This window comes from Mus pahari, chromosome 9, assembly GCF_900095145.1.
Source record: "Mus pahari chromosome 9, PAHARI_EIJ_v1.1, whole genome shotgun sequence".
Taxonomy (NCBI): domain Eukaryota; kingdom Metazoa; phylum Chordata; class Mammalia; order Rodentia; family Muridae; genus Mus; species Mus pahari.
In genome coordinates, this window is record NC_034598.1 from 91,634,575 (window position 1) to 91,645,090 (window position 10,516).

The window sequence follows — 10,516 nt, forward strand, 5'->3', positions numbered from 1 at the left end:
AGAGGCTCAATCCTCAATCTATGCTTAATCCCTTCAGGATGGCTGATTTTACCTGGCTACAAAGAAAGGAGCATGTCGCCTTGGCCCTCTAATGCTTTCTGGGTGAGAATGATTGACATTTTGGTCCCCACAGATGGATGAGCTCGTTTTCCAGGTTGGAGTGGATGCATCCCAGACTCTTCTTTAAGCCTGATCCTAATTCTCCCACAGTCTTTACATGGGTGGGTACATGGGCTCCTTGGTGGTTCTCTATTCCCCTTTGGGGAAAATGACAAACTTGGACCTGTTAGTTCTGAGGTGTATGAGATAGAGGGGTTGTAGACTCCAAAATAAATTCAAGACCACTCAGCCCTTCCCCTCTGAAGGGACTTTCCAAACTATACTAGGAGGCCAAGTGCAAAGCCAAATAAGGAAGCGGCCCGACTAAACAATGCTGAGAAAAAAAACACAAGGGCAGGCAGAGTGAGGGACTAGGCCAACGGTAGTCACCCTATGCAAACCAACCAATGCCTGAAAGGGTTACTTGCTACACCAATAAGAATAAGCCAGCTAGACCTGTTGTCTAAATCTATCCTTTACAAGGTATAAAAGGTGTGTTCTTTGTCTGGGGTCTCTCTTCTTGCCTGCATGCTGCAGGGGGTTCACCAACGCGTTGGAACAATAAAAAACCTCTTGCAGTTTACAGAGGTGTCGATCTCTATATGCCATTATTATTGATGCCACCTTGGTGATCCAGCGCCTGAACCCTGCTGGCTGCTCTCTGGAGTTGGAGAGTGGGGGGTAGGTCAGCTGTGGAGAATCTGAAAGGAGGTCAGCATTGTGGTCTGACAGGATTTTCAGGCTTTTCCTGGAGGGCATATATAAGTACCATCCTGTGAGAGACCTGTGGATGGGAGAAAAGGGCAAGCCCAGAGGGATGAGTAGTGTCTGTCTCATGATTCTCAAGACAGTCCTCAGTCCAAGTCCGAACACAAAAAGACACAGACAGAAACCATCCTCCAGGCGACTGCCACAGAATGAAAACTGAATCAGACAGCCAGGGACGATTACTTCCCCTGTCCAGATGGAGTTAGACCCTCTCGGGGGTCTTTCTCCCAGCAGGAGACTAGAGCGTCCTCTGAGCCCCTGCTTTATAAGTCAACACTTTTAGGGTTTTTAGGGATGTGGAAAATTACCCACTCAACAGGGATTCCATATAATCCCAGGGGACAAGCCCCGTGTAAGAAAGAAGAGCAGCCTTGGGCCCAGCTGGCGCCCATCCATGCCCCCGGCCCTGGGGACAGCCACACCAGCAAGGGGTGGGGAAGGAGCTCCTGGATTGGTAGCCGCTGTAGAAGCGATGACAGACTACAACCTTGTGATGGTGGGCGCTGGAGGCGTGGGCAAGAGTGCCCTGACCATCCAGCTGATCCAAAACGACTTTGTGGATGAGCATGATCCCACCATAGAGGACTCATACCGAAAACAGGTGGTCATTGATGGGGAGACATGTCTACTGGACATCTTAGACACAACAGGTCAAGAAGAGTATTGCAGGACCAGTACGTGCGCACAGGGGAGTGCTTCCTCTGTGTACAACACCAAGTCTTTCGAAGACATCCATCAGTACAGGGAACAGATCAAGCAGGTAAAAAAATTCAGATGATGTGCCAATGGTGCTGGTGGGCAACAAGTGTGACCTGTCCACTCGCACTGTTGAGTCTCGGCAGGCCCAGGACCTTGCTCGCAGCTATAGCGTCCCCTACATTGAAACATCAGCCAAGACTCGGCAGAGTGTGGAGGATGCCTTCTATACGCTAGTCCGTGAGATTCGGCAGCATAAACTGCAGAGACTGAGCCCGCCTGATAAGAGTGGTCCTGGCTGCATGAGCTACAAGTGTGTGCTGTCCTGACACCAGGCTCAGGACGTGGAGGTGCCGGATGCAGGGAGGAGGTGCTGACAAAAAGATAAAGAAGAAAAGGCCAAGAAAGAAGCAAAAAAGAAAAAGCAGAAGCCAGGCAAAAGGAACAGGAAGCAAAAGAAAAGCAGAGAAAAGGTAAATTAGAAGCTGTTTCGGTTGGCTAAGAAAAAAAAAAAAAAAAAAGGAAAAAGATAAGGCAGAAACTTCCGAACTCGGGCAAGAGCTGGACCAAGAAAAAAGAGCTACGGGGGAGTTCCGTGGTAAGTACAGGTTAAAGCTCTCGGTATAGAGACAAGTTAAGCTCCCAGGTTTTGGGGACAAGAAAGCTCCCGGGTTTTGGGGGACAAGTTTAGCTCCCGAGTTTTTGAGACAAGCTAAGCTCCTGGTATAAGCTCCCAGGTTATGGGTAAAGTTAGCTTCAGCCCTGAGGAGGCCAGGTTCTCTCCTCCCTCAGCCTAGACCTGCTGGCACAGAGCCGTCAACTCAGCTTCCAGGAAATGTCTGGGTTTACAGGGTCTCTGGGTCACACTTCACCACAGATGCCTCACAGCGTTCTCCCACTTACCCCTGGAGATTGAGCCCCAATCTCCTTGGCTCACAGCCTAGTCTATTCCAAAGGCATATGGTACAAGTCAAGGAATGGGGTCCCAACTCAAAGACCAAACACATGTCCTTCCTAATCCAGGGTCAGTACAGATTAGGGAATTGAAATACTCAAGGTCTTTGAAGTCCGCCAAACAGAACCTCTAAACATTTTTTCTGACAGCCAATATGCTGTACAAGTGTGTGGGGAGTGGGAGCGGCTGCAAGTGCCAAGACAGAGCCCTGGCTTATTGCCAAGCCCCATGATCCCTGCTTACCAAGAACCTGAGCCTGCACACTTGTACGATCCTGTGCTGTCCACCTGATGAGTCACTGGCCTATTACCGCGTGCCCTGCCTGCATGCACGGCTCTTGTTCAGAGCGTGCTGAACGCTGATTGGATCCAGGAGAGGGGGGAGGGATAAGATCAGAGGACGGATGGAAAAGAGAACAGAAGGAGCCCGGAGATAAAGACGGAAGCTGCTGAAAACCTTCCTTGGCGTTCGTGTCATTTTTTTCCCCATCTCTGCCAGTCGGAGTTTGGGGTTGTGGCACAAGTGAAAGAGGAGGAAAAAATTCAGACCCCCTAGCACCAAGAATGTAGGTTAGCTGTGGGAAGCCACATTCACCATTATAAGATGGCACCTGAGCCCGAAGGGCGTCGGCCAACTAACTGACAACTGTTGTGCACATACTCAAACAGCACAGATGATGAGTCACAGCTCAAGCCCGGAGCATGCAAATGAGGGTATATAGTGAGCACCAATCATAGAGTGACACATTACTCTTAGGCCTATTTAAGCAGCACCAGTTTTCAGGCTCTGGGTCTTTTCACTTCAGCAATAAAACCGTTTAAAAACATCTGCAGAAGGATCCTGTTGTGGCACGTCTTTCTTGCTGGCAAATTAGGCAATCGCAACAGTTAGCCAGTTCAGTGACCCTGTTTCAGGAACCAGCCGACCACAAAAGTTAGATTAAAATCTTGAGACCAGGGGGCTGGTGAGATGGCTCAGCAGGTAAGAACACCCAACTGTTCTTCCAAAGGTCCTGAGTTCAAATCCCAGCAACCACATGGTGGCTCACAACCATCCATAACAAGATCTGGCGCCCTCTTCTGGAGTGTCTGAAGACAGNCACATGGTGGCTCACAACCATCCATAACAAGATCTGGCGCCCTCTTCTGGAGTGTCTGAAGACAGCTACAGTGTACTTACATATAATAAAGAAATAAATCTTTAAAAAAAAAAAAATCTTGAGACCAATCTTGAGAAGCAGGGAGTTTTTCTCCTTGTGATTTTTAGTACCCCCCCTTGTGATTTTTCACTGGTATTTTCAGTATTTTCCAATAACACCCTCCCTAGCCCCTTGGGTTGTGTTTTCTCCTTTAAATACCCCCTTTTCCCAGCTACTCAGGGCTCACGGCCCTCCACCCCTACATGGTGTACGACTTTGCATCCCAGAGTGCTCCTGGAATACAAAGTCCTCTCGCAGTTTGCAATAAGGCCATTTCTTGTGAGAGATTTGGGGTGTCGCCTCTCCTGAGTCAGAATGTCGGGGAATCCTCACTTTGTGGGTCTTTTATTAGCAATTAAGACTCTATCCTTCCGCACATTAAGGAGCTTACTGACCCTATACATGTACTCATTAGTAATATACAAATCACCCTCCTGAACAAAGTACACCCATGGTCTATCTCCCACATTCAGTCTCATTCTAAATTACCAGGCATATTAACTAAAAGCAATGAAAACAAATATACAATGATGATGTCAGCGGATCTGGGACTCTTGGAATAAGCTAGGGTGCTTCACCAGCAATTTCATGCGTCCCCATAAACTTATATAAATACCAGAGCTGCCCACTGCTCAATGTAAACATCCTACAACATCTCGCACCACCTGCACGCCACTTGCAACACTAGGGCCCCTAAATAGCAAAGGAGCAAACCCAAGAGGACTCTTATGCCATCAAGGCCATGAAATCTGCCATGCTTGTCACTGGCATGCTGTGGTCCCCCAAGACTGAAAACAGGTGGGCATATACCTCTCAAAATTTTAATGAGTTTGTGGCCTCCTGGATAATTGATCATCCTTTGGGATTCCATCTAATCCCCAGAGCCAAGCCATGGTAGAAAGAACCAATGGGCACTCAAAGACCTACTGGTCAGGGTCAGCTCCTGAGGCCAAGCATGACCCTCGTCTAGCACTGATAGAGGGGCTCTTCAATATAAACTTGCTCTCCTTTGATTGAGTCCTGCCTATACACATTGGGGTTACTTGCCTAGGCAAACTCCTCTGACACTTACGAGGTTGAGAGCCCCAATAACCTCACAATGGTAGCCACCAGCACCACTACTGACAAAGGGGCGAGGATATGCATGTTTTTCCCTTAGAGTTCAAACTTTGGCAATGTGGGTACCCTCAAGGGACACTGAACCTGTCAGAGTTACCGACCTTGGGAAGGAGGAAGAGAAAGCCCAGGAAAAGTAATGTACATAGCTATCCTTTTGCTTAATTGCCCAGTTTCAGCTAGTTGAGGATTATGGGTGCCTGTCCCACTACCCCTATTCTATTCCAGTGGCTATTAACTCTCCAGACTTCCCCGTTTTGTTCTCCTCCAACACAAGCCTGGGGTTGCCCTTCATGGATCTGGTCAATGCCACATGATTAGAGGGTACTTGGTCAATGGTTGACATTCTTTGCTTTACTACCTACCAAAGTACCCTCATGGGGACCTGGTATGCAGTTATACGGTATGTCTACTGGGGACTTCATGGTAACTCGACACAGGGCTCTATGTTGGGGATGGAGCTTCTCCCCTCACCAAACAGAATCCCCAAAGGATCCACGTGTCAGGCAATTTTGCCAACTTTTGTAAAAGCCTGCATGTCAGGCAGAGTTCCTGGCCTGCTGATGCATGGAACGATAAGAGGGGATACACTTGAAACTCAAGGCGAGGGGCTGAATGTTCTGTTAATCTTGGAGGAAGTAACAGGGAGGGCTCCGGAGGGGAACAGCTGTCTAATGTACATCAGCCATTGTGTCTGCTGGCTTCTGGCTTTGTTTCCCATGTCACTGTAAATATACAAAGCCTATGAGGATGAAAAGTTGAGGTGCCACAGTATTCACTGGACAGTCCTCTGATTTCTAACTTTTGAGTCCTTTTCCAGCTTTCCTATAATCATCCTCACTTCCCCTCAGAGGACTACTTGACTTCATGTTGACCAGCCCAGAACACTCCCAATATCACACCCATCGCTGCCTCGTTTCACCTCGGATCACCAGGCTGCCTATCACAGGACTTCCCCATCCCCAGAGAACATCATCAACCATTCTTGTTCTCCAACTCCCCCTTAAGTTTGTGAGGTTCACTTCAAACAATGCCTCCAACATCATGCCTCAAGTTAATTGTGATACAAGCCAATTTCCATTGTGACCCCATAAAGGGAAATTAGGATTTATGTGGCCTCTCAAAGGATTTGTTACCTTGATTGTGCCCCATTACACTTCTGAACGGTGGCTGCCTCTTTAATGGTACTTACACAGAAGTAGAACCAACAGGAAACAAATTGGGGAAACCCCAGTAATGTAACACCTGCCACACAGGTCTGTCAGAAAGCCACCTCAGGGAATGTCCAAGCTCCTTTCTTCCTGGTCAGTAAAGCTTCTAACGTTAAGAGGAGTATTCAAATGTTCCGAGAAACTTGTCCCCTCTTTGAATATTCCAGTGGTTAGGATATTCGACCACGGCCATCTTAATGCAGGAACCAGCAACCATCTGGACCCGGGTAGCAACCACCACTCATTTCCATGTTGTTACAACTAATGGCACAAACATCTACAGTTTTCTGCATCAGGGCAGCCATTATCACAGCTATCCTGGCAGCTATTGCTGGGACAGCCACAGCGGCACTTGCCCAGACTCAGGTAGCTACAATGGCAGTAAACAACGTAATTTCCAAATCTGCTCAAGTATTACAAGCACAGGGAAGGTTAAATCAACACCTATATCAAGCTATTCATATCCTACAACAGACGGTCTTGTTGACAAAGGAACTGGAGATGGTAGGGTAGATGTCTCTACTGTCATGTGATCCCTGCATGTCTTACCCCTTATCAAGCACGCAATGCCACTGAAGCATGCCAACAGTTGCTCAATACCTCAAAGAAACCTGGTCCAACAAATTTCTCAATTACTCTGTGCTGCTTGGTAAGAGTAAATCCAACCTTCCTTAAGGAGACCGGGGCTGTGGTATTCTCCCATAAAACAGGGTTCATAGTGTGCCCTTCCCCCAGCTTTGAGTGGTAGAATCAGACCTTGTCTGCCAGTTAGCTAGCCCACCAGTCTTCTGAACTAGGAAAGTCCACTGTCCCGCCATCTGCAGCTTCCTGCAAGAAGCCACTACCTGCTGAGCAGATGAGCTTGTTTTCCTGAGGAGAGCCTGACAAAGCAACAAGATTCTGGCACAGTGGGGGATGGGTCCCCCCTTTAAAATCAGACTCTAGAATTAAAACATTGAGCCTTGATTAGAGAACTTTGTCTTGGCTCCTTATTTCTCTCGCCGTCCTTCCCATCCATCCCCAGCTTTCCTTTCAGGAACCTGGTAACGCATGGCCACTGGCAGCTATGATAGAACAAATTACCAACTTCAAAAAATTCTTTGACCCTTCCTGGATAGTCTCCTATACCACTGTTGGTACGATTACTGTGATAAAGTAATCTGAGTGTGTCATACACCACACTTCCAGACAAAGCTCCATCAACAAGGTAACTCTCTGGGAAGTGATTAAAGGTCCAGATGGCAAAAGTTCAGGAACAGCCTAACTCCCCTAACAAGCCACCCCCTCCATGATAGGCCTGCCAGAAAGGTGTCCCTTTGAGGGCTAGTAGTCAATGATTGATTAGAACTTGTGCAGCAGACCAACCTAAGACAACATACACAGCCCATAATCCTGGGACTCTCCTGAGGTGGGGTCAACAAGGTCAGAGAAGGCTGACTCCTACTGTTTAAAAACCAAAAAGGGTGGAAATGTAGGAGAAACAGAAAAGTCCTGCTGCCAGGTGGCTGCTTGCTTCAACACGGCTATGCAATAAATAACAAACTGGGGCCACAGAAATGCAGTGATGTGGCTAGCCTGGAAATTTGCCCAAGCAAGCCTGTAGTAACTGGCTTTACAGTTGCAGGTCGCTTCTGAATCCATCAATGACAGTGACATCACCCATGCGTGAAAGGGACCCAAGCATCTGTTGCCATGGCAATCCCCAAACATTCCCAGTGTCCATCTGGTTAACCTCCCACTTTTACCTGCGATTATGTCACAGCCTAAATAAAAGGCAGAAGACCCTCTTGACCTTCACTCTCTCTTCTCCCTTTGTCTCCATCACCCCTTGTGGCCCCTTCCCCCACAATAAACCTCTCTCATGTGGAACTGCATTAGCCTAATATGGTCTTGTCTGGATGAGAGCTGTGATTTTATCATGACAGTAACAACTGTCACCCAGACCAACGCCTAGTGAGTGGACACCACTCAGAAAGGACATCTGCTAGGAATCAATGAGGGTAGGGTGGAGGGTATAAGGGACAGAGTCCCCACCACCACTGGAATAAATGAGCTTGCTTCTGCATTCTTACCTGCTCCTGTAGTCTGTCGTTGATTCCGAGCCTTCTTACCCTTGACCCCCAAGGCACCAGCAGCCATCTAGTTCATTAGCTTCATCTTGGAGGTAACTGGCCAGAGTACCTGGGCTCTGGCCCACACAGTCAGAGCTACCAAAATACCGTCTGAACAGCTCCAAAGGCAGTCTAGCACTCAGCAGCAGCACTGGATTCGCTCCAGTGCCAGACAGATGGCCTCAGAGGCCGGCCCAAGTGGGCCTACCACTTTAGAGCCCTGGACTGTGGAGCTTTTGGGGCTGCTTCTGGAAAATTGGCAAGTATTTGTCACTGGGCCGGGACAAGGAAGCAGGCTCAAAGAGTATTTACATTTGGGCTGATGCAAAGCTCAAGGTAAACACAGCAGTGTGGCATTCCTTTTATCTTGGTCATCCAGATAAGCCCCTAGACCCAGTGACTCGAGGACTTTATTTATTGCCTGATTCACTACTGACCATATTTCTTTGGGTGTACCTAGATTGATATAAAAGCAGACTGGGGAAAAAATAAAAGTTGCTTCAGCCTCAGCACTGGCTGGAGTCATGTTACAGTGACTGTCTTTTTCTATTCCATCCTCCCTCCCTCCCTGGAGACCCTGTTGACTGAACTGGCTTGGTCAGGTGGTGCCTCAACAACAGAGCTCAAGTACAAGGGATGCAGTGCAGGACACCGTGGGAAAGGAAGCTCAAGCAAAAGCGCAAAGGGAAACAAAGCAGGTTTGAGCCAGCAGCAAGTAAACCTTCTAAGAATGGGGCATGGAAATGGCAGAATACTTTATGTATTAAAGTATATAAAGATATACTAAAGATATGCTAAAATCTAGAGGAGTGATGTCACAAACAGAAATTTGTCCTTGGTTCCCTGAGGAAGGGTGGTAAGTTTACAGACATGGGAGAAAGGATAAAAAGGTACGATACAACACATGATCCTGAAACAGATCCCCAGAGGTGCCTTTAGTTAGAGATACTTTAGATCCTAGACATGAAAATATAAAATTAGGTAAGAAATTGGAAGATGCAGATAGTGAAAGAAAAAAAGACTTCCTATTGAGGTTTCAGACAAGACAGGAAAGAATGACGGGCCTCCTTTTAGGGACTCTAAGGTACTTTTTGCAAAGAACAGGAATGGAGGTCACTGGCCCTTTTTACAGCTAACAAAGGCAGGACTTGTCTGTCCTGGGGAAGAAATGCTGTTACCACACCAACAAGTCTGACCTGGTAGAAACCCTGTTGGGAACCATACAAAAGCAACAACAGCTTCATTCATTCATTCATTCATTCGCTGCAGGCCCACTGGTTACACAGCATGATGGTGTGCCTCAGAGGCAGAGCCCAAAGGCCTCAATGCTTTGGACTGCTGCTCTTCCCGTTCCCCGGCATCCCTCATAATCTATGAGTTGTATATCATTGGGCAATGTTACTGACATCTACAAATGAGTGATTATTTTTAGTATCCCTTTGGCTTCTAAATCGCTGATTTGCATTCATTTAGAATGGTCAATAGTGGACCTTCAAAGAATTCCCCTGAGGTTAACCTACTAGTCCTACTGCTTGTTATGGGATAGTAAGGCCCAGGACCTTAGCTTGCCAGCTCTCTGTAAAGTGGTTTTGTTACATAGATGCTGTGATGCTAACCTCAGTGTTTTACAGAATTAGGCAAGCATCCTAACACTCAGGTACTGGGATGAGGTCTATAGGTCAGCCCACACAAGTACAATCCCTACGCACAGCTTTAAGAGTCCTGTAGTCCAGAAAGACTCATCCGACACCTGCCAGTGTGACTGAAAGAGACCCTGCAGCAGCGGTCACCCATGCTGGGGTGGGCTTCAGCTAGAGGAAGGAGGGAAGGGTGTTGCTAACATGAGCACAGCCATGTCAAAGACCCCAATGCTTTCAGGCCCACAGAAATGGCAAAGCCTTCCTGGGTGGGACTCTAGAGTGGCAAAACTTTCCTTGGTCCAAGTACCTGTGTTTAACGAAGACCAACAACTGTTACGTCAGAACTATTAACCTGAGGATATTTATAGCCCGAGACTGCTCCCTAGTCTACACTAACATTAGCTAACCTGCCTCCTTCAGTTGTATAGAATAGACCCATGTCTTCAATCCAGACACTTAAAATAAACTGAGGGGTTTGTTTTGTTTTGTTTTGTTTTTGGTTTTCGAGACAGGGTTTCTGTGTGTAGCCCTGGCTGTCCTGGAACTCACTTTGTAGACCTTGAACTCAGAAATCCGCCTACCTCTGCCTCCCGAATGCTGGGATTAAAGGCGTGCGCCACCACCGCCCTGTGGGGAGCCGCCCTCACATTCGCCATTACAAGATGGCGCTGATATCCTGTGCTCTAACAAACGAACAAGGCAGCTGCGCATGTGCTGGGTAG

General features: G+C 47.7%; 1 pseudogene; it reads left to right on the forward strand.

Annotated features, from left to right (window-relative positions):
* The first annotated feature begins 1,324 nt into the window (after positions 1-1,324).
* LOC110326941 lies at positions 1,325-1,936 on the forward strand (annotated as a pseudogene).
* Positions 1,937-10,516: the final 8,580 nt, after the last annotated feature.